General features: G+C 49.9%; 2 protein-coding genes and 2 non-coding genes across 7 annotated transcripts in view; 2 read left to right on the top strand and 2 right to left on the bottom strand.

Moving 5' to 3' along the window:
* LOC102943236 (zinc finger protein 883) overlaps positions 1-22,301 on the bottom strand; it is a 2,438,435-nt gene that overhangs the window by 2,119,884 nt on the left and 296,250 nt on the right. The gene's annotated exons all lie outside the window — the stretch shown is intronic.
* The window catches only part of LOC114020163 (zinc finger protein 501), a 1,907,800-nt gene that overhangs the window by 1,623,248 nt on the left and 262,251 nt on the right, over positions 1-22,301 (top strand). The gene's annotated exons all lie outside the window — the stretch shown is intronic.
* On the bottom strand, positions 2,681-2,766 carry TRNAS-UGA. The gene has a single exon. It is a non-coding gene; the product is annotated as a tRNA-Ser (tRNA).
* TRNAV-AAC lies at positions 18,768-18,840 on the top strand. Its single transcript has one exon. It is a non-coding gene; the product is annotated as a tRNA-Val (tRNA).

Raw genomic sequence — 22,301 nt, 5'->3', positions numbered from 1 at the left:
AGAGAAAGGAGCAGCATCAAGGGTTAGTGATGAGCGACAAGGTACAACATGGGTGGCAGAGGCTTCAGGATCCCAGAGCGTTTGCCTGTCTGGGACATTTTGAGTGAGATCTCAGGGACACCTTGTAAGGCAGAATCCCAGGAATATATATGAAAGGAGCATAGGGCCAGAAGGACGTAAGAACGGCCACACTGGGTCAGACCAAAGGTCCCTATAGCCCAGTATCCTGTCTTCCCATAATGGCCAATGTCAAGTGCTTCAGAAGGAATGAACAGAACACGTAATCATCAAGTGATCTGTCCCTTGTCGCCCATTCACAGCTCCTGGCAAACAGAGGGTAGGAACACCATCCCTATCCATCTTGGCTAATACCCATTGATAGGCCTATCCTCCATGAATATAACTGGTTCATTTTTTGAATGCTGTTATAGTCTTGGCCTTCACAATATCCTTTGGCAAGGAGTTCCACATGTAGACTGTGGGTTGTGTGAAAAAATACTTCTTTTTGTTTGTTTTAAACGTGCTGCCTATTCATTTCATTTGGTGGCCCCTAGTTCTTGTCTTAGGAGAGGGAGTAAGTAACACTGCCTTATTTACAGGAAATGGAGAATTACTGTCCTTTCACCTTTCATTTTCTTGTTGATGAAAGATGGAGCAGTTACGGGAGAAGTCCCAGAGAGTGGCACCGTGGCAGAGCTTGCCAATAAACCTGCTGGATAAAGAGCAAGTTCAGGATCCAGCATCCAGTGCTGCCTTGCTGAACGTGCCTCCTCTTGTCACCTTTCGGTCAATCTTTTTTGTTAACGGAGAAGCCCGCCTTTGACTAGCCAGACACATGCTTGCAAAAGGAACAGGTCTTTTTGCTGACAAGTGTTGAAAGGAGGCATCGGATGAACATGGAAACAAGGTACAGGTTACTGTAACCCATCTTGCAGGCACGGCTGTTGAATCTGGGCTGCCTCTTACAATACTGTGCTAGTGACAAGTAGCAAAACCCCTCCAGGTGCTGTGATCACAACAACATGGAGTGACACACTATGGACACACTATGGTCCATGTTTTCATAGATTCATAGATATTTAGGTCAGAAGGGACCATTATGATCATCTAGTCTGACCTCCTGCACAACGCAGGCCACAGAATTTTACCCACCACTCCTACAAAAAAAAACCTCACACCTATATCTGTGCTATTGAAGTCCTCCAATTGTAGTTTAAAGACTTCAAGGAGCAGAGAATCCTCCAGCAAGTGACCCGTGCCCCATGCTACAGAGGAAGGCGAAAAACCTCCAGGGCCTTCCAATCTGCCCTGGAGGAAAATTCCTTCCCGACCCCAAATATGGCGATCAGCTAAACCCTGAGCATATGGGCAAGATTCATCAGCCAGATACTACAGAAAATTCTTTCCCAGGTAACTTGGATCTTACCCCATCTAAAAACCCATCACAGGCCATTGGGCCTATTTACCATGAATATTTAATTACCAAAACCATGTTATCCCATCATACCATCTCCTCCATAAACTTATCGAGTTTAATCTTAAAGCAAGATAGATCTTTTGCCCCCACTACTTCCCTCGGAAGGCTATTCCAAAACTTGACTCCTCTGATGGTTAGAAACCTTCGTCTAATTTCTAATCTAAATTTCCTAGTGGCCAATTTATGTTAAAGAGCTTTCCCTCAACCCTCCCGCTTCCCTGGTTCTTGTCAGGCAAGCAGCAAAAGGCCAGAAGTCCAAAGTGCAGACAATGCAATGTTCATTGTGGTTAGTTTCCAAGCAAGCATATTTTGGAGCCCTTCACACCAGTTGGGCTTATCTCTATACACCAATAGAGTCTGTTCCCCAGTGTTCCCTTCCAAGCTCTCATGCCACAGAGCATTTACCCTGTATCCCCCTTCCCAGCTCTGACACCGCAGAGCCTTGCCTGTGTCCCTGTTTCCCGTTACCCCCTTAGCAAGCATGATTCCAATTTCCCCTCCACTTCCTGTTTGACCCCAGTTTACATAATAATATTCTCAGCTATACCTTAACCAATCGTTTTACTGAAATTTAACTAACCAATCCTAACATATTGTAACATAATTCTCTGACCAATTATATCCCACTACCTTAATTAACTTACATCTAGCAAAATTAATTATACAGCAGACAGAAACAATTAGCAAACCAGACAGATTAACAATAGAAAACTGGGGGGCATAAAGATAAAACATACAGAAATGAGGGTTTCACAACCACAACCATTGAGAAGTGATTTCTTGCCAGACAGGATGTTTTCTTTAACCATCTTAAAATCCGTTTCTTTATGTAGTGGTGATGGGCACTCTCTGGACAGGATCTTCTTCCTAACCGCTCAATACCACCTTATTTCAGTGTGTCTGGTTTGGGATGTGACAATGTGACCATACGCTTCCCAGCTTATGGCTGCCCCTGCTGCTTAGCCAAAGGCCTTAGCCTAAGAACAAGGCCTCCGACTATCCTAGTGAGAGCAGGCCCGTACACAGGTGGACTGTGATTTTGATTCTTTGTTTTTATACCCCTGTAACTAGCTAAGTGATAAAAATACACCTAAGTGCTAGAGCAGTCTCACATGTCGATAGAGCGAGGCCAGAGCTGGCTCCAGTTCGCACTGTGGATGCTCACACACAAAAACAACAGCGATGACAACACACTAACGTTTCTGTAGTTGACAGGATTTGAACCTGCGTGGGGGGGACCCCCACAAGGGATTTCAAATCCATCGCCTTAACCACTCGGCCACAATTACTTGATAGACAGCTGCTTAGCTACACTGTGATTCTGTTCTCACAGAATTGTCACTTCAAATTGCTTGCTCAGACCAGCTTCCCCAGCACAAGTGTGTCCATGGCGGAACAGAGAGAATTTCTGCCCATTTCTCTTCCGGCTGGAGCATGATCGGAGTGTGTTTGTGGTTAATGACATTGCAATAGATTGTTTTTCATTCCCCACTTCGACAAGTCAGACAGTCCCTTTCCTATTCTAATCTCCAGTACATCATTCCAATAGCAGGGGTCAGGATTTCTCTGGGGCACTGTCAGGGATGCAGGTAGCTACATCCCCTCTGTCTGACTATTGCCATTGCAGGAGAGAAGGTTTCAATGGAATTGAATGCCCTGGCTCAGACAAGAGACACAGGGAGGTTTTACTGCTCATGGATCTGTGCAAAGGAAATTGTGTCTCTGTGTGAAATTGAGCAGGGAAATGAAACATTCACATGGCGGCCCAATGCCCTAAGGAATGTGGGTGAAGGACTCGGGCTGAGAAATGATTTAACGGGTTTGTATCAATTTCTTGCCCTGATTAAAAACTATGGCTAAAAGGCAGCCCTTGTTGTTAGTATTTGTACCTGTGTAGGGACACTCGGGTGGGTATCAAGTCCATTGCCTTAACCAGGGGTAGTCGATTATTTTATCAAGATCCAAATTCCTTGGTCAAGGTATAGTCATGGTCTAGATTCCAGAGAAAATAATACACTGATGATAATAAGTATATAAAAAATTTTGCAATCACTATGGGCATAACTGTGATGATTGTGTTGTGTTTCACTCTATATCTTGTGCCACCGCCTTTCCCTTTAGCCTTGTCGTTTACCAAGGGTAAAAACTAAACATCTCTTCAGACACAAGGGAGTGTTTGTGTTCATTCCTGCGAGCTACACAGGATTTGATGTTGCTGCTTTCAATCCTCTGGCTCTTCTGGGACAAGGAACAATTCAGGCTGTCACTGAACTGAAGGAGGGAGATGCTTTTTTGACAGGGAGAGGGATGCCTCCTCTTAAAGGTGTTTGTCTGGCTGCCAGCCCTGGTTCCCAGGTCTCTTTTAAGGGAACAAAGTTTTGATGCAAAACACTAAAACTTTTAAGGGAGAGGAGAGAAAGTCAATGGCCACATGATGGGGCCGGTCTGAACCACAACATGGTTCTTTCACGTGGGATGACTCTGTACACTGACTGATCTCCACGCCCTTGGATTTGGAGAGATGTTTAGTTTTGCACTTGGTAGACCACAAAGCTGAAGCAATTTTATGGATGGTGACACTATGATTGAAGGGTTATTTAATGTTGTAAAAATTGGTAAAAACACCTAGCTTAAACTTGAGCTGCCTGTTATTAAAGGCTGGTTTCCCCACGTCAGTTCCATCAGCTCTTCTAGTATTGCCCTGGGTTGTCTCATGACTCGGTGGGAAGTAAAGGGAATCGTCCAGTGCTGCCCTTGGCTCCAGGCTGATTTATCCAGGGAGGGGACGTGGAATTGATTTGTTTGCTGTTGAGAAGGGAGCTAGGCCAGTTCTCAGGGAACAAGAACTCCCAGCATCTTCCCAGCCCAACCCAGGCTGCTGCCCTGTCCCAGCCTCTGTCCCCCTGGGGGCCCTGCATGTCTGACTCGAGAGCATGCGGGGAGCAGCAGCTGACACAGAGGACAGTCTGGGCTGGGAAGTGCTAGGACAATAGCACCAGAGGCTCCCTGCTCAGCAGCAAACAATCAGTCCCCGTCCCCACCCCAAGGCATCAGCCTGGAGCTAAGGGCAGTGCCGAATGGGGGTTTCTCTTGTTTTTCTTCCTGGGCTGAGCAGGCACCTGGGTGGGGGGTTCTAGCAGAGCAGTTGGAACTGAATTGGGGAACCAGCTTTCAATAGTCGGCAGCTCAGGTTCAGACTAATTTTGTTACAATTTTCTCTATAATGTAAAAAAAATTGAAAGTAAATGGGCAAAAATTATTGGAACTCTTCTCTGCTAATGTTCCCTGCCATAGAACGAAACGGCTTTGTGACTTTTCACGATGTGGGAGTCAGGTTCCCTCACTGTTCAGAATCCATGTGCACAGAAGAAGCCTTTTGTGTTTCATTTCCTGTGTTTCATTTCATTTCTGCTGCCATCGCGTGGCCATTTCCTTCCCTGCCTTTCTGTCCAAAGAGCAGAGCTCAGTTCCTCCAGGGAGAGAGGGACATCTTTCTTCTTTCCTTCCTAAACAGCCCCTCTCCTTGGATTACCCTTTGCTGGGATCTGGATGGGGAACAGCCGTTTCTGAGGATTCATCTAACACCATATTTGGTGTTGATATTTTACAGCCAGACTAGATCACTATGTACATCTGCTCTGACAAAGGAGCTCTGCGTTTCTGGTCTAAATGGAATTATTTGACCATTAATTCTGTCGGGATGAAGGGGTTCTAGTTACCTGTGCCCTGTACCGCTAAGGGATTGGGGCAAGGCAGGAGAGATTGAAGGGCGTGGAGCTGGGGAGCAGTGTGTGCTCCAAGGAAAGTTGTTGCTGTCCTCTGGTAACAGAGGGCAGGTGTGGTGATTTTGTAAGCCGTGGTGTTTGTATATATATAAAGTGGACTAAATCTCCAGGTTCAAACCCATCCCTTGTCCGGGCTATCCGAGGCGCTCTTTGTTGAGTGTATAGCTCAGTGATTGAACATTTGCCTGCCTGGCAATGGGTTCCTCCTTCAAATCCCAGTGCTTCTGTTTATAAACTTTTTTGAATGAAAATCGATTTCCTTACCCCTCTCCAGTATGATCAGGAATGATGCTTGTAATAAATTTAAAAACTCAGCCATTTACTAGGCAAATGTATAAAAACCTAGCAAACCTGTCCATCAGCTGAAATCCGTTCCAGTCCTTGGCATCTCTGAGAGGGACACAGTATTTGAGGCATGTGGGACACCTCTGTGATGATGATCGGTTGAAAAATGCTGGATTCAATGAAAGATGAGACCATAGGAGGGGAAGGTGAATGGCAGCGCCACACAGGGTCATAACACTCAGACATGGGGCTTCACTGTCACTACCCCTGTGTGTTCCACCATTTATATCCTAGAGAATCACACCCTCCCTATCCCCACACACTGTCACACAAAATCTTTTCCCCTTGAGCCCAATCCAACCCCAATGATTAGGGGAGTGGAACACATGAGTTACGAGGACAGGCTGAGGGAACTGGGGTTGTTTAGTCTGCAGAAGAGAAGAATGAGGGGGGATTTGATAGTTGCTTTCAACTACCTGAAAAGGGGGTTCCAGAGAGGATGGATCTAGACTGTTCTCAGTGGTAGCAGATGATAGAACAAGGAGTAATGGTCTCAAGTTGCAGTGGGGGAGGTTTAGGTTGCATATTAGGAAAAACTTTTTCACTAGGAGGGTGGTGAAACCCTGGAATGCGTTACCTAGGGAGGTGATAGAATCTCCTTCCTTCGATATTTCTAAGGTCAGGCTTCACAAAGCCCTGGCTGGGATGATTTAGTTGGGGATTGGTTCTGCTTTCAGCAGGGGGTTGGTCTAGATCACCTCCTGATGTCCCTTCCAACCCTGATATTCTATGATTCTACCCTACTGTAAGGGGACTGTTGCCCCCTTACTAACATTGAGTGTTTTGGTTGCTAGCTCCCAGTACTCAAAGGGGAAGGGTCGATGGGGAATCAGGACCCTGAGACTGACAGTCCCAGGAACAATGGGGAGAGGCCAATTCTCCAGGTCAGCCTGAGTGACAGGGCGGGCAGGCTAATCAGGGAGTCAGGAGGCCAGGGAGGTCCCATCCTCCATGTGAGCTGGAATTGCCGGGGTCAGACAGAGTAGGGCCGAGCTAAGGAGAAAGCAAGGGCCCGAGCTGAGCTGGGGAGCAGAGCTGGGCCAGATCCAGAGGGACCAGAAAAGCAGCCCAGAGAGAGCAGACCCTATCCTGGGAGCAGAGCTGCAGCCCCAAAGTCAGAGGCACAGCCCAGAGAGAGGAGACCCTTTTGTGACAAAGTGGGACTGTTCTTAATGTTTCCTCTGAATATTGTGGGGGTGCCTCAGTTTCCCCTATGCAATTCTTAAGTCTCTAGGTGGTGGGGTAAGGGTGTATGATCATTGCAGAGCCCTAGAGGGCAGGTGTGTGCAGGGGTCTGGACACAGACAATGGCTGACACCCTGTTTCCTGGCAACTGATGGCCTGGCCCTTCCCCCCTGCAAGGTGGAAGCTGTGTGAGCTTTGTGTCCTGAAGACAGGCTGCTCACAGAAAGGAGACTGCCCCAGAGTCCTGACTGGCTTCATGGGGAGCAGTTCCAGAGCATCGCCCAGGGACTCCGGGACAACTGGTGGCAGGGGTGGGATGTACTGCACCCCATGGATGGCACTTCCTGCAGTAAGTGACTGGGGAGCAGTAAAACGAAGGGGGATTGATGAGAACCAGGCATGCTGAAGGCTCAGAGAGGAGCGGTTTCGGGGGGCGGTTAACCCCTGGGAGTGTGTGACCAGCGAGAAGGATTCTGCAGTAATGGGGTCCCCCTGGGGACTGTGGTGAGCAGTCTCAGGGGTGGAGGAGCCTGCGGCTTGGCCCTGGCAGAGAGAAGGACTTTTGCAGTAACAGGGTTCCCCAGGGGATTGCAGCGAGCGCTGGGACCGGAGGAGTCTGCAGCTCGACCCGGGCAAAGAGGTGGTGACCGCGAGAAGGGCTGGCACACTAGGGGTTCTCCCTGGAAAGCATGGGGAGCTGAGAGCACACAGGCCTGTGAGTAGGCTGAGAGCTCACAGGCCACAAGAACTTGGGAAGAGCGGAGTGACGGCCTATCACCATCTCCTTAAGAAGGACATTGTAACCCGGTGCAGAAAGAGAGGGTTGAGCACTGGAAAGTTCACCAAGGCACAGTTAATCGTGCAGCTGGAGGAGGATGACCGCTCTAAGGAGCAGATTCCTGACTCCAAATAGGGCTATAGCAGGATCTGGGAGCAGCTGGAGTAGCAGCCAGGGATCGCCGAGATTCCTGGTCCCGACTAGACGGGGGTCTTCACGATCGGGTTCCCCATCGGGGGATCGGAGATGGATGGGATTGGAGCTGAGTCCGAGAGAGCAAGAGGACTGTGAGAGACAGCGAGAGCCCAAGAAAGAGCTGCAGAAGACGCAGCAGCAGCATGAACTGGCGGTGGGGGAGCGGAGAGGCCTAGGGGACCTCCCAGGGGTGAGTGGGGATAGACCCCGGGGGGCCAGTTCCGCAGGGAACCTCGAGACTAAATTGCCTCACCTGGTTAAGGAGGGGGGATGTGGATACCCACCTCGCTGCCTTTGAGCAGGCTGGCGATTTGAACCAGGGGGACCCTGTGGAAAAGCCCCGGTGTCTAGCTCCCTTGCTGGGTCCCAAGGCCATAGACTCCGTCAGCCAGATGGGTGGGGAGGTGGACAGGCTCCCACTCCTGACCCCAACCTATATGTCTGTGTGGAGTCTCCTGGGGTCAGGCCCCTCGGACCTCCAGTGGGAGCGGAAGGTGATGGTCAATGGGGAGATATTCGTGGGGTGGTGAGATCCTGGGACAGAGAGAACTGTTGTCAGGCCCCTGGTGGTGCAGCCTCAGATGCTGAGGGGCTGTGTGAGCTGGGTGAGGGTCCCAGGGAGGAAGCCCCTCGCCCTGCCTATGGCCCAGATCCCTGTGCGGACCCAGGAGGGGTGGGGGTGGCTGGCAGTTGGGGTTCTCCGGGATATCGGCTGTGAAACCCTGTTGTGGGGTGACTGTGTCTCTTTGGGACAGGATCCAGGCCCTGCTCTGGTAACTGCCAAGGGTTTGAATTTGAATCCAGGGAACCAATCGGCGGAGAGGGAAATGGTCAGTGAAAATGCAGATGACCTGGCTGGCAGCGGGGAGGAGCTGCTAGGCTCAGGATACCTGCCTGTCTGTAACCAGACCCCTGGGGCTGGGTGGGACAGAGAGACGCTCCTTGCCCTATTGCCCCACTGCAAACCGGAGAGGGGGGCTCAGGGGGCTCATGCTGGCTCTGATGCAGCGAGGAAAGCAACGAGCTCGCTGCCTACCCCACTGGGACAGCAAGGGCAGCGATGAGCACAGGGGCAGCTGAGACCCCAGCTGAGGGGGGGGAGACCCAGGCAGGGCCGGGGATCTGTTGGGAGTGGCAAGGTGCTTGGTAAGGAAAGTCTGGATGAGCCTAGGCAGCCTTGTGAGCTGATGGCTTTGTCTAGTCAGCAGGGTGGGAAGGCGAGGAGAGTGGAAGATCAGTGTCCCTGGACCTTACCTGTTACCTGGGTGGAGAATTGGGACAGTGAAGGAAATGTCTGTACTTTGGCTCAAAGGGAGAGGAGGGAAAGGTGATGGCCACATGACGGGGCCGGTCTGAACCACAACATGGTTCTTTCACGTGGGATGACTCTGAACACTGACTGATCTCCGCGCCCTTGGATTTGGAGAGATGTTTAGTTTTGCACTTGGTAGACTACAAGGCTGAAGCAATTTTATGGATAGTGACCTGATGATTGAAGGGTTATTTAATGTTGTAAAAATTGGTAAAAACACTTAGCTTAAACTTGAGCTGCCTGTTATTAAAGGCTGGTTTCCCCACGTCAGTTCCATCAGCTCTTCTAGTATTGCCCTGGGTTGTCTCATGCCTCGGTGGGAAGTAAAGGGAATCGTCCCGTGCTGCCCTTGGCTCCAGGCTGATTTATCCGGGGAGGGGACGTGGAACTCATTTGTTTGCTGTTGAGAAGGGAGCCAGACCCGTTCTCAGGGAATGAGAACTCCCAGTATCTTCCCAGCCCAACCCAGGCTGCTCCCCTGTCCCAGCCTCTGTTCCCCTGGGGGCCCTGCATGTCTGACTCGAGAGCATGCGGGGAGCAGCAGCTGACGCAGAGGGCAGTCTGGGCTGGGCAAGTGCTAGGAGCTCAGCACCAGAGGCTCCCTGCTCAGCAGAAAACAATCAGTCCCCGTCCCCACCCCAGAACAGCAGCCTGGATCTAAGGGCAGTGCTGAGTGGGGGTTTCTCTTTTTTCTCTTCCTGGGGTGAGCAGGCACCTGGTGGGGGGTTTCTAGCAGAGCAGTTGGAACTGAATTGGGGTACCAGCTTTTAATAACAGGCAGCTCAGGTTCAGACTAATTTTGTTACAATTTTCTTTATAATGTAAAAAAAATCAAAAGTAAACAGGCAACAATTATTGGAACTCTTCTCTGCTAGTGTTTCTGGTCTAAATGGAATATTTTGGCCATTAATTAATCATAGAATCATAGAATATCAGGGTTGGAAGGGACCTCAGGAGGTCATTTAGTTCAACCCCCTGCTCAAAGCAGGACCAATCCCCAATTAAATCATCCCAGCCAGGCCTTTGTCAAGCCTGACCTTAAAAACTTCTAAGGAAGGAGATTCTACCACCTCCCTACGTAACACATTCCAGTGTTTCACCACTCTCTTGGTGAAAAAGTTTTTCCTAATATCCAGCCTAAACCTCCCCCACTGCAACTTGAGACCATTACTCCTTGTCCTGTCCTCTCCTACCACTGAGAATAGTCTAGAACCATCCTCTCTGGAACCACCTCTCAGGTAGTTGAAAGCAGCTATCAAATCCCCCCTCATTCTTCTCTTCTGCAGACTAAACAATCCCAGTTCCCTCAGCCTCTCCTCAGAAGTCATGTGTTCCAGACCCCTAATCATTTTTGTTGCCCTTCGCTGGACTCTCTCCAATTTCTCCACATCCTTCTTGTAGTGTGGGGCCCAAAACTGGACACAGTACTCCAGATGAGGCCTCACCAATGTCGAATAGAGGGGAACGATCACGTCCCTCGATCTGCTCGCTATGCCCCTACTTATACATCCCAAAATGCCATTGGCCTTCTTGGCAACAAGGGCACACTGCTGACTCATATCCAGCTTCTCATCCACTGTCACCCCTAGGTCCTTTTCCGCAGAACTGCTGCCTAGCCATTCGTTCCCTAGTGTGTAGCGGTGCATTGGATTCTTCCGTCCTAAGTGCAGGACCCTGCACTTATCCTTATTGAACCTCATCAGATTTCTTTTGGCCTAATCCTCCAATTTGTCTAGGTCCCTCTATATCCTATCCCTGCCCTCCAGCATATCTACCACTCCTCCTAGTTTAGTATCATCCGCAAATTTGCTGAGGGTGCAATCCACACCATCCTCCAGATCATTTATGAAGATATTGAACAAAACTGGCCCCAGGACTGACCCCTGGGGCACTCCACTTGACACCGGCTGCCAACTAGACATACCAATTCTATTGGAATGAAGGGGTTCTAGTTACCTGTGCCCTGTACCGCTAAGGGATTGGAGCAACGCTGGAGAGACTGAAGGGCATGGAGCTGGGGAGCAATGTGTGCTCCAAAGAAAGTTGTTGCTGTCGTCTGGTACCAGAGGGCAGGTGTGGTGATTTTGTAAGCCGTGGTATTTGTATATATATAAAGTGTAGGAAATCTCCAGGTTCAAACCCATCCCTTGTCTCGGCTATCCGAGGCGCTCTTTGTTGAGTGTATACCTCAGTGAGTGAACATTTGCCTGCCTGGCAATGGGTTCCTCCTTCAAATCCCAGTGCTTCTGTTTATAAACTTTTTTGAATGAAAATCGATTTCCTTACCCCTCTCCAGTATGATCAGGAATGATGCTTGTAATAAATTTAAAAACTCAGCATTTTACTAGGCAAATGTATAAAAACTTAGCAAACCTGTCCATCAGCTGAAATCCGTTCCAGTCCTCAGCATCTCTGAGAGGGACACTGTATTTGAGACATGTGGGACACCTCTGTGATGATGATCGGTTGAAAAATGCTGGATTCAATGAAAAATGAGACCATAGGAGGGGAAGGTGAATGGCAGCACTACACAGGGTCATAACACTCAGACATGGGGCTTCACTGTCACTACCCCTGTGTGTTCCATCCTTTATATCCTAGAGAATCACACCCTCCCCATCCCCACACACTGTCACACAAAATCTTTTCCCCTTGAGCCCAATCCAACCCCAATGGTTAGGGGAGTGGAACACATGACTTATGAGGAGAGGCTGAGGGAACTGGGGTTGTTTAGTCTACAGAAGAGAAGAATGAGGGGGGATTTGATAGCTGCTTTAAATTACCTGAAAGGGGGTTCGAGAGAGGATGGATCTAGACTGTTCTTAGTGGTAGCAGATGATAGAACAAGGAGTAATGGTCTCAAGTTGCAGTGAGGGAGGTTTAGGTTGGATATTAGGAAACACTTTTTCACCAGGAGGGTGGTGAAGCACTGGAATGCGTTACCTAGGGAGGTGGTGGAATCTCCTTCCTTCGATATTTTTAAGGTCAGGCTTGACAAAGCCCTGGCTGGGATGATGTAGTTGGGGATTGGTCCTGCTTTGAGCAGGGGGTTGGACTAGATGACCTCCTGAGGTCCCTTCCAACCCTGATATTCTATGATTCAACCCTACTGTAAGGGGACTGTTGCCCCCTTAGTAACATTGAGTGGGCGTGTTTTAGTTGCTAGCTCCCAGTACTCAAAGGGGAAGGGTCAATGGGGAATCAGGAGCCTGAGCCTGACAGGCCCCAGGAACAATGGGGAGAGGCCAATTCTCCATGTCAGCCTGAGTGACAGGGCGGGCAGGCTAATCCGGGAGTCCGGAGGCCAGGGAGGTCCCATCCTCCATGTGAGCTGGAATTGCCTGGGTCAGACAGAGTGGGCCCGAGCTAAGGAGAAAGCAGGGGCCCGAGCTTAGCTGGGGTACAGAGCTGGGCCAGATCCAGAGGGACCAGAAAAGCAGCGCAGAGAGAGCAGACCCTGTCCTTTGAGCAGAGCTGCAGCCCCAAAGCCAGAGGCACAGCCCAGAGAGAGGAGACCCTGTTGTGACGAAGTGGGACTGTTCTTAATGTTTGCTCTGAATATTGTGGGGGTGCCTCAGTTTCCCCTATGCAATTCTTAATTCTCTAGGTGGTGGGGTAAGGGTGTATGATCATTGCAGAGCCCTAGAGGGCAGGTGTGTGCAGGGGTCTGGACACAGAGAATGGCCGACACCCTGTTTCCTGGCAACTGATGGCCTGGCCCTTCCCCCCTGCAAGGTGGAAGCTGTGTGAGCTTTGTGTCCTGAAGACAGGCTGCTCACAGAAAGGCGACTGCCCCAGAGTCTTGACTGGCTTCATGGGGAGGAGTTCCAGAGCATCGCCCAGGGACTCCGGGACAACTGGTGGCAGCGGTGGGATGTACTGCACCCCATGGATGGCACTTCCTGCAGTAAGTGACTGGAGAGCAGTAAAACGAAGGGGGATTGATGAGGACCAGGCGTGCTGAAGGCTCAGAGAGGAGCGGTTTCGGGGGGCGGTTAACCCCTAGGAGTGTGTGACCAGTGAGAAGGACTGTGCAGTAATGGGGTCCCCCTGAGGACTGCGGTGAGCAGTCTCAGGGGCGGAGCAGCCTGCGGCTTGGCCCTGGGAGAGAGAAGAACTTTTGCAGTAACAGGTGTGATGAAGTGGGATTGTTCTTAATGTTTCCTCCGAATATTGTGGGGGTGCCTCAGTTTCCCCATGGCAGTTCTTAAGTATCTAGGTGGTGGGGTAATGGTGTATGATCATTGCAGAGCCCTAGAGGGCAGGTGTGTGCAGGGGTCTGGACACAGAGAATGGCCGACACCCTGTTTCCTGGCAACTGATGGCCTGGGCCCTTCCCCCCTGCAAGGTGAGAGCTAAAGGGTTGGAGAACAAAGGAATCAGGTGCCCTCCTGGCCTGGGAAAGGAACAAAGCTCAGGGGAGGAGGGGCTGGAGGGAGTTTCAGTTTGGGGCTGGCTGGGACATGGAGTGAAGGGCAGACGTGGTTGGCTGGCTCACTGCCCCCCAAAATGGACCCAGCTGCGGGGTCCCGTTCTCTGCACTTACAAGCTCTGTTTTAGACCGTGTTCCTGTCATTTAGTGGACCTCTGTTTTGCTGGCTGGCTGAGAGTCACGTCTGACTGTGAAGTTGGGGGGCAGGACCCTCTGGCTTCCCCAGGAGCCCCGCCTGAGTGGACTCGCTGTGCGAAGCGCACGGAGGGGCAGAGGATGCTGAATGCTCCGAGGTCAGACCCAGGAAGGTGGAAGCTGTGTGAGCTTTGTGTCCTGGAGACAGGCTGCTCACAGAAAGGAGACTGCCCCAGAGTCCTGACTGGCTTCATGGGGAGCAGTTCCAGAGCATCACCCGGGGACTCCGGGACAACTGGTGGCAGGGGTGGGATGTACTGCACCCCATGGATTGCACTTCCTGAAGTAAGTGACTGGGGAGCAATAAAACAAAGGGGGATTGATGAGGACCAGGCGTGCTGAAGGCTCAGAGAGGAGCGGTTTCGGGGGGCGGTTAACCCCTGGGAGTGTGTGACCAGCGAGAAGGACTGTGCAGTAATGGGGTCCCCCTGGGGACTGTGGTGAGCAGTCTCAGGGGTGGAGGAGCCTGCGGCTTGGCCCTGGGAGAGAGAAGGACTTTTGCAGTAACAGGGTTCCCCAGGGGATTGCAGTGAGCGCTGGTACCGGAGGAGTCTGCAGCTCGAACCTGGCAAAGAGGTGGTGACCTCGAGAAGGGCTGGCACGCTAGGGGTTCTCTCTGGAGACCGTGGGGAGCTGAGAGCACACAGGCCTGTGAGTCCACAAGAACTTGGGAAGAGCGGAGTGACGGCCTATCACCATCTCCTTAAGAAGGACATTGTAACCCGGTGCACAAAGAGAGGGTTGAGCACTGGAAAGTTCACCAAGGCACAGTTAATCGTGCAGCTGGAGGAGGATGACCGCTCTAAGGAGGAGATTCCTGACCCCAGATGGGGCTATAGCAGGATCTGGGAGCAGCTGGAGTAGCAGGCAGGCATCGCCGAGACTCCTGTCCCCGACCAGACGGGGGTCTTCACGATCGGGTTCCCCATCGGGGGATCGGAGACGGACGGGATTGGAGCCGAGTCCGAGAGAGCAAGAGGACCGTGAGAGACAGCGAGAGCCCGAGAAAGAGCTGCAGAAGCAGCAGCAGGATGAACCGGCGGTGGAGGAGCGGAGAGGCCTAGGGGACCTCCCAGGGGTGAGTGGGGATAGACCCCGGGGGGCCAGTTCCGCAGGGAACCTCGAGACTAAATTGTTGCCCCAGGTTAAGGAGTGGGGGATGTGGATACCCACCTTGCTGCCTTTGAGCAGGCTGGGGATTTGAACCAGGGGGACCCTGAGGAAAAGCCCCGGTGTCTAGCTCCCTTGCTGGGTCCCAAGGCCACAGACTCTGTCAGCCAGATGGGTGGGGAGGTGGACAAGCTCCCACTCCTGACCCCAAGCTATATGTCTGTGTGGAGTTTCCTGGGGTCAGGCCCCGTGGACCCCCAGTGGGAGCAGAAGGTGACGGTCAATGGGGGGACATTCCTGGGGTGGCGAGATCCTGGGACAGAGAGAACTGTTGTCAGGCCCCTGGTGGTGCAGCCTCAGATGCTGAGGGACTGTGTGAGCTGGGTGAGGGTCCCAGGGACGAAGCCCCTCGCCCTGCCTAAGGCCCAGATCCCTGTGCAGACCCGGGGGGGGGGGGCTGGCTGGCCGTTGGGCTTCTCCGGGATATCGGCTGTGAGACCCTGTTGTGGGGTGACTGTGTCTCTTTGGGACAGGATCCAGGCCCTGCTCCGCTAACTGCCGAGGTTTTGAATTTGAATCCAGGGAACCAATCGGCGGAGAGGGAAATGGTCAGTGAAAATGCAGATGACCTGGCTGGCAGCAGGGAGGAGCTTCTAGGCTCAGGATACCTGCCTGCCTGTAACCAGACCCCTGAGGCTGGGTGGGACAGAGAGATGCTCCCCGCCCCCTTGCACACCAGAGAGGGGGGCTCAGGGGGCTCACGCTGGCTCTGATGCAGTGAGGAAAGCAGCGAGCTCACTGCCTACCCCTACTGGGACAGCAAGGGCAGCGCTGAGCACAGTGGGAGCTGAGACCCCAGCTGAGTGGGGGGAGACACAGGCAGGGCTGGGGATCTGTGGGGAGTGGCAAGGTGCTTGGTAAGGAAAGTCTGGATGAGCCTAGGCAGCCTTGTGAGCTGATGGCTTTGTCTAGCCAGCAGGGTGGGAAGGCGAGGAGAGTGGCAGATGAGTGTGCCTGGACCTTACCTGTTACCTGGGTGGAGAATTGTGACAGGGAAGGAAACGTGCCTGGGTCTGTCAGGGGTATTGGCTTGCCTATGGAGGAAGCTACCCCGGTCTCCAAGCAGTTGTCTGTGACCAGCCCTGTGTGCTGAGACAAGGGGAAAGAGATCCCAAGCTGGGTGTCTGGGAAAGGAGATAGTGCTGGTAATAGTTTATCTCTTTACAATGTGTATGATAATCAAGTTGGGCCATTTCCAGCACAAATCCAGGTTTTCTCCCCCACAACCCCACTCTCCTGCTGGTAATAGCTTATCTAAAGTGACCACTCTCCTTACAATGTGTATGATAATCAAGGTGGGCCATTTCCAGCACAAATCCAGGGTTTAACAAGAACGCCTGGGGGGGGCGGGGGAGGTAGGAAAAAACAAGGGGAAATAGGTTACCTTGCATAATGACTTAGCCACTCCCAGTCTCTATTCAAGCCTAAGTTAATTGTATCCAATTTGCAAATGAATTCCAATTCAACAGTCTCTTTGAATTGAATACACATTGTAAGGTAGATAAGCTATTACCACAAGGAGAGTGGGTTTGTGGGGGGGGAGAGAAAACCTGGATTTGTGCTGGAAATGGCCCACCTTGATTATCATACACATTGTAAGGAGAGTGATCACTTTAGATAAGCTATTACCAGCAGGAGAGTGGGGTGGGGGGAGGTATTTTTTCATGCTTTATACACTTTCCACAGTATGCATCCGATGAAATGAGCTGTAGCTCACAAACGCTTATGCTTATGCTCCAATAAATTGGTTAGTCTCTAAGGTGCCACAAGTACTCCTTTTCTTTTTGCGAATACAGACTAACACGGCTGTTACTCTGAAACCTTTCCCTCCTTTCTGTGCAAAGCGCTGGTATTTTGCACAGTAAAGGTATTTCCTGAGGAGGGAAAGGGAGCTGCATTCACTTAATGAGCAATCACTAGAAAACGAACATAAGAACAGCCACGCTATGTCAGACCAATGGTCCAGCTAACCAGTATCCTGTCTCCTGACAGTGGCCAATGCTAGGTACTTCTGAGGGAATGAACAGAACAGGGACTCATCAAGTGATCCATCCCATGTTGCCCATTCCCAGCTTCTGGTGACAGATTAAACCCATTAGATGAGGCCTCCATCCCTCACAGAAATCATCTCCCTTCTTCAGGTAAGGGATATCCTGGATCTTTCCTTATCCCTGAAGAGACCAAGGGTTGGAATCTGCTGTATCCAGCCACTTCTCTACATAGCAGGAACGAACACAAAGAGTTCCTTTAGAAGGAGCTGTCTCCTTCCTTCGCAGATTAGATTTTTCTATGATTTTTCTTCCTCCCACACTCTTCATCACGCTTGGAGCCTGACTCAGTTCAGAGCTGAAATGCTGCCTCCTTGAACACATTCAAGAAAATGTCTGTGCTATGGAGAGAAATGGGATTCAGACCCCCTTCTCTACAGGAAGCTAGAGCTTGAATACATTGAAAGACACTGTGCGACCCTCTGGGTAGGTTGGAAAAGAGAAGCCAGCTCAGCACATGATGAAACTGGAGCCTAATTCCTCCGGGGAGAGGAAGACCTCTTTCTTCTCTTTGTCCCAAACAGCCCCCTTCCTTGGATAACCCTTTGCTGGGATCAGGATGGGGAACAGCCGTTTCTGAGGATTAATTTCCCATCATATTTGGTGTTGATTCATAGATTTTACAGCCAGACTAGATCACTATGTACACCCGGTCTGACCTCATTCGTCACAGAGTCCAGAGAATTTTCCCCAGTGACTCCTACATCCACCCCAACGTCTTCTGGTTGAATGAGCACGGTTCATTCAGAAAGTCATGATGTTTGGATGTCAAAGGTGTGAAGTGATGGGAAAACTGGCCCTTCCTCCTAGTTTAAATTCTTTAACTCCTACATCTAGACAATAATACTCAGCCTTTTACTGGCCATAAATGAAACCCAGGTCTCGCTAGGGTTGATCGAAGAGGTTTTTCTGTGCCGTCAGCACGGTTGAGTGGTCTAAGGCACAAGACTCTATATCTCAAGTCAGTGTTCTGGTCTCTGTATAGAGATGTCTGTTTAAATCACACTCCATTGGCTCATTTCAATCAGCTTCGTCACATGGAGACACAGTAGCTGGAGAAAGCCTAGTATGGCTGACAAAAATCTGTGTGCATGCATTCCCCAGTGGTTCGAATTTTGTGCTCTTACTCTCAATTCCCCGTTGGGGAAGGACTTTTTCTAACAAAAATTTACTTTCCATTCTTCACTTGCAAGTCAAACAAAAAATACAATATTCCCTCCACCCCAACTCCCCATCCTTCTTCATGCTGCTGGAAAACTCTGTACCTTAAAGCCCAGGCTCTACGCCCTTTTATAGAACTAGATCTGCTTTCCCCCCTTTTCATTGTATCAGGTTTCTCAGCTTTGGCTGCCCCGTTAGTCAACTCTTTACAGGCAGGAAGCAGCCAAAGTGCTGATTTCCCAGCGCATTGGTTACGGGATCATGGTGTTTGCACAGCATCTGCATGTCCATCTTTCACCTCCTTGTCCTCCTCAGGAAGCCAAACCCTTTCCCACAGATACTTCAATCAGAAACTGTAGTGACCCAAGGACCTGCAGGTTTCCCTCCCTCATCTTTATTTTCCTGCATTTCAGTGTTTTGTATGGTTGTCACTGGAAGCTGTCAGGGAAACGTCCATGAAAAAGTAGAGTGGATGTGAGCTTTGTTGGTTGTGAGATTTGTCTGTGTTTTGTGTCATTGTGAGATGCGCAAATTGGAGGTGCCCTTGCAGCATTTGTGATGATTGTTTGAGTTAAAACAGAAGTTCTTGGTGCCGTTTGCTTCCCTGTTCTTCAAAGGGACACCAGCTGATGTAGTGGCTCCTGAGAGAGCCTTCAAAAAGGGCCCCAAAAGTGACAGTAACTGGTTTCTGTAGTGTAGTGGTTATCACATTTCCTTAACGCGCAAAAGGTCCCTGGTTCAAAACCAGGCAGAAACAGTGCTGCTTTCTCTCTTGTGGCTCCTGTTGTCTTCTTTCCATCCAATTCCTTTCTCAAATACATCCATAACTTCTATGCTTTCTTCCTCGTTGTTTTTTTTCTTTCATGAAACTTGAAGTTCAAAAGGAGAACGTTAGCCTGCATGTTGAGGAACGGAATAGACCATCATTTGGGAGATTGCCAGCTACATATCAAATCTGAGCATAGAAGAATCCCAACCCTTTGTCCTGCCTAGTTACCTCCCAGCCAGCAGTGTTCCCCCTCGCTTTTGTTTATTTTGAGCTAACCACAAACAGCCTCGTGTACCCTTTCCATGTCAGAAAAATCTATTTCCTGATGATCACATTTCCCCTCCTTTCCTGGCTAGGCAGGGTTGTGATGTGAGAAATCAGAACATAATAATTGGAAATCACTAGCCTAGTCACAGCGTAATCGTTGTGGAGCTTAAACTTTGTTCTGTAAACCAGCTAATACCTGTTATCTGCCCATTTATTTTGTGTTCCTAGACGAAACACTGGCCTGTTGGATCCGAGTTCTCCGGAATTCTCAGCCGTTGTTTCTGTGGGGGATTGGCTCCAGGCCATTAACATGGATCGCTATAAGGATAACTTCACAGCTGCTGGCTATACAACATCACTTTTCCCTTTCTAAATAACGTTTTTCCCATAATATTTTTAACACTCAACAGCTTGCTCATCTTCAAACCATGTTAACACATGTTTTTGAAGGGTTTTTTTGTTAAAAAATGGCCACTTTTAAGTCTGTTCTTGAGTGTCCAGGGAGACTGAAGTGCTCTCCTACTGGTTTTTTAATGTTACAATTTTTGATGTCTGATTTGTGTCCATTTACTCTTTTGCATAGAGACTGTCTGGTTTGTCCAATGTACATGGCAGAGGGGCATTGCTGGCACATGATGGTATCTCTCAGGGGGAGGGATAAGTCAGGGTTTGAGCATTGGCCTGCTAAACCCAGGGTTGTGAGTTCAATTCTTGAGGGGGCCATTTAGGGATCTGGGGCCAAAATTGGGGATTAGTCCTGCTTTGAGCAGGGGGTTGGACTAGATGACCTCCCTGAGGTCCCTTCCAACCCTGATATTCTATGATCATGTTGGTAGATGTGCAAGTGAACAAGCCCCTGGTGGTGTGGCTGATGTGGTTAGGTCCTATGATGGTGTCCCTTGAATATGTGGAAATGTCAGTTTGTTCTCTCTTCCTGTGCTATCTAAGCTAAGAGGAAGAGACATTTCCTGCATAAGATTGTTGAGAGGCAAGAAAGAGCATTTCATTTTGGGCTCACCATATAAACAAAAAAGGACACTTAAGGTAGTAAGATCAAGCACCCAACATCTCAGGCTAAAACCCTTGACCCTGAGACTAAGAGTCTCATGTTCGACCAACTGAGCTAGCCAGGCTGTCTGTAGCACTTCTTCAAAGGCACAGTCACAGTGTGAGTTGAGATTCCTTTTCTGACATTTGCCTTCTGTCTTCATTCCTTCACTCTCCAGCTAGCAAACAGGGGCTATTACAAGGCTGGTTAGATGCTGGTTTCTACATCAGAGAGCTGGGGTTGATTTACCAGCTGGTGAGAGAAACAAGCACGGGAGGGTGGAATTTAGTGTTCTCCCACCATGGGGAGATGCTCTTTGACTCACATAGTGGGGGAGAGTCCGAAAAAGCTTCTCAGCTCCCAGAGAGGGGGTAGACAAGTAGGTTCCCCCCAAGCCACAGACACATTTTTGCAGAACATCAGACCTCCTGCGGAGAAGCTTCTCAAAGAATATCTGGCCCCAGGAGTGTCAGAGAAGGGAATCACACTTTGTCTTACAAGGTGGGTGAGGGAAACCTGTAGGTCCTTAGGTCCCTCCAGCATCTGATGAAACCATTTGTGGGAAAGAGTCTGGGGTAGCTGAGCAGGACAAGGAGAGGACAGAAGGGCTTGCAGCCGGTGTGCAATCCCCACGCTCCCAGTGGCCCAAAAGAAGCAGGGTTCAGCACTTTGTCAGCTTCCTGAGAGCGCAGCGCTGACAAAATGAGAGCTACACTAAGAGGCAGCTAAAGCCATGAGACTTGTGAAAATGAATCAGCCTGCCATCAGGTGGCATCAACTCCCCTTTCTGGGTTTCTATCCCAGAAATACTGTCAGCTCAATGATTTTTTCCCCTGACAGAGCCTCCAGATTATAAGCAGAAGAAGAAGAAGCGGAGAGGACTACACTGGAGTAAAGGCAAGCAGAGGAAAATTGCTCCTCTGGTGATTTCTTTGTTTTGCTCCTGTGATGCTGATGGAGGCATAATTTGAGATTGCGACACCATGTCGTCCATTTTTTGGGCTTGGTTTGTGACACTGAGCACAGGGGATCCTTCATTCTCTGTTCTTGTCCCTTCAGGGCAATGGAGACTGGAGCAGCATCTGGGATTGGTGAAGTAGGAGTCTGAGAAAGGCAAAGCTGGTTGTCAGAAAGAAATGGCGCTACCTGGTCCTTTAAGTGGTGGGCTCTGGGGTTTTAACAGCTGAGTCGTGGGTTCGATTCCCACAGGGCAATGAAAGATTTTAAACAAAAATCTCCATTCATTCCGCATTTGAAATTGGGAGCAAAAGAGGTCTCCTTGCCCTTATCAACAAGGGAGAGTAATGGCTTTTTTCTTAGCAAATATTTTTAAAGGGCACTGACTCGAGCTGCAGATCTCATTTCATTTGTATTGACAATGGAATGATTCTTTCTAGTATAGACAGAAATTCCTCAGCTAGCCTTGGATTCCACAGGAAGACTAGAAGCAATGGTGTCTAACTAATACCTGCCTTTTTTTCGGAGAACAGGAATATCTGAGTTTTCCATGGACATTTCCCTTCCAGCACCTTGGGCCTCATTCAACAATATAGGAAACCGACATGCAGTCAAATACATGGAAAGTTTCTCAGCAAGGGTTCACTGAGCAGACCAGGGGAAAAGTTTTCCCAGAACACGTGGTTATAATATCCCACCCTGACCTTAAATGGAAAGCAAGGAGATGACTCTCAGAGCACACAACCACAGTAGGTAGGGCACCCTCTTACACTCAAAACCACCGATTATGAGTCTCACGTTCTACATTGTCAATGTACTGCGCCCTTCTCCCTCCACCTGTGTATTGAACAGCTAAGCCTGCCTCCCCTCAAGCCATGTCAAGTCTCTTCTGAATAAGGAGCATGGAATTTACCCAACTAGGTGGCCTGAATGCACAGCTTTGGAGGATCTTTGAATTCCCTCCAACTTCTACCATAAAATGCTAAGCAGTTGGTTTTGTAATGTTACTGGAGAGATTGAAATCATAGAATCATAGAAATGATAGAAATGAGGCCATTTCTTCAGGTAGACGGCAACGATTGTGTCAGGAGGAAGCCCCATAGTCACCACTGTCATATAATGATGACATGGTTTGTACAACATGTGTCTTGTGAGGTATCATTGTAAAAGTTGTGAT

The sequence above is a fragment of the Chelonia mydas genome, chromosome 28, assembly GCF_015237465.2.
Source record: "Chelonia mydas isolate rCheMyd1 chromosome 28, rCheMyd1.pri.v2, whole genome shotgun sequence".
Lineage (NCBI taxonomy): Eukaryota > Metazoa > Chordata > Testudines > Cheloniidae > Chelonia > Chelonia mydas.
Note: the sequence above shows the minus strand (reverse complement) of the source record. Positions and strands in the feature narration are given on the sequence as shown.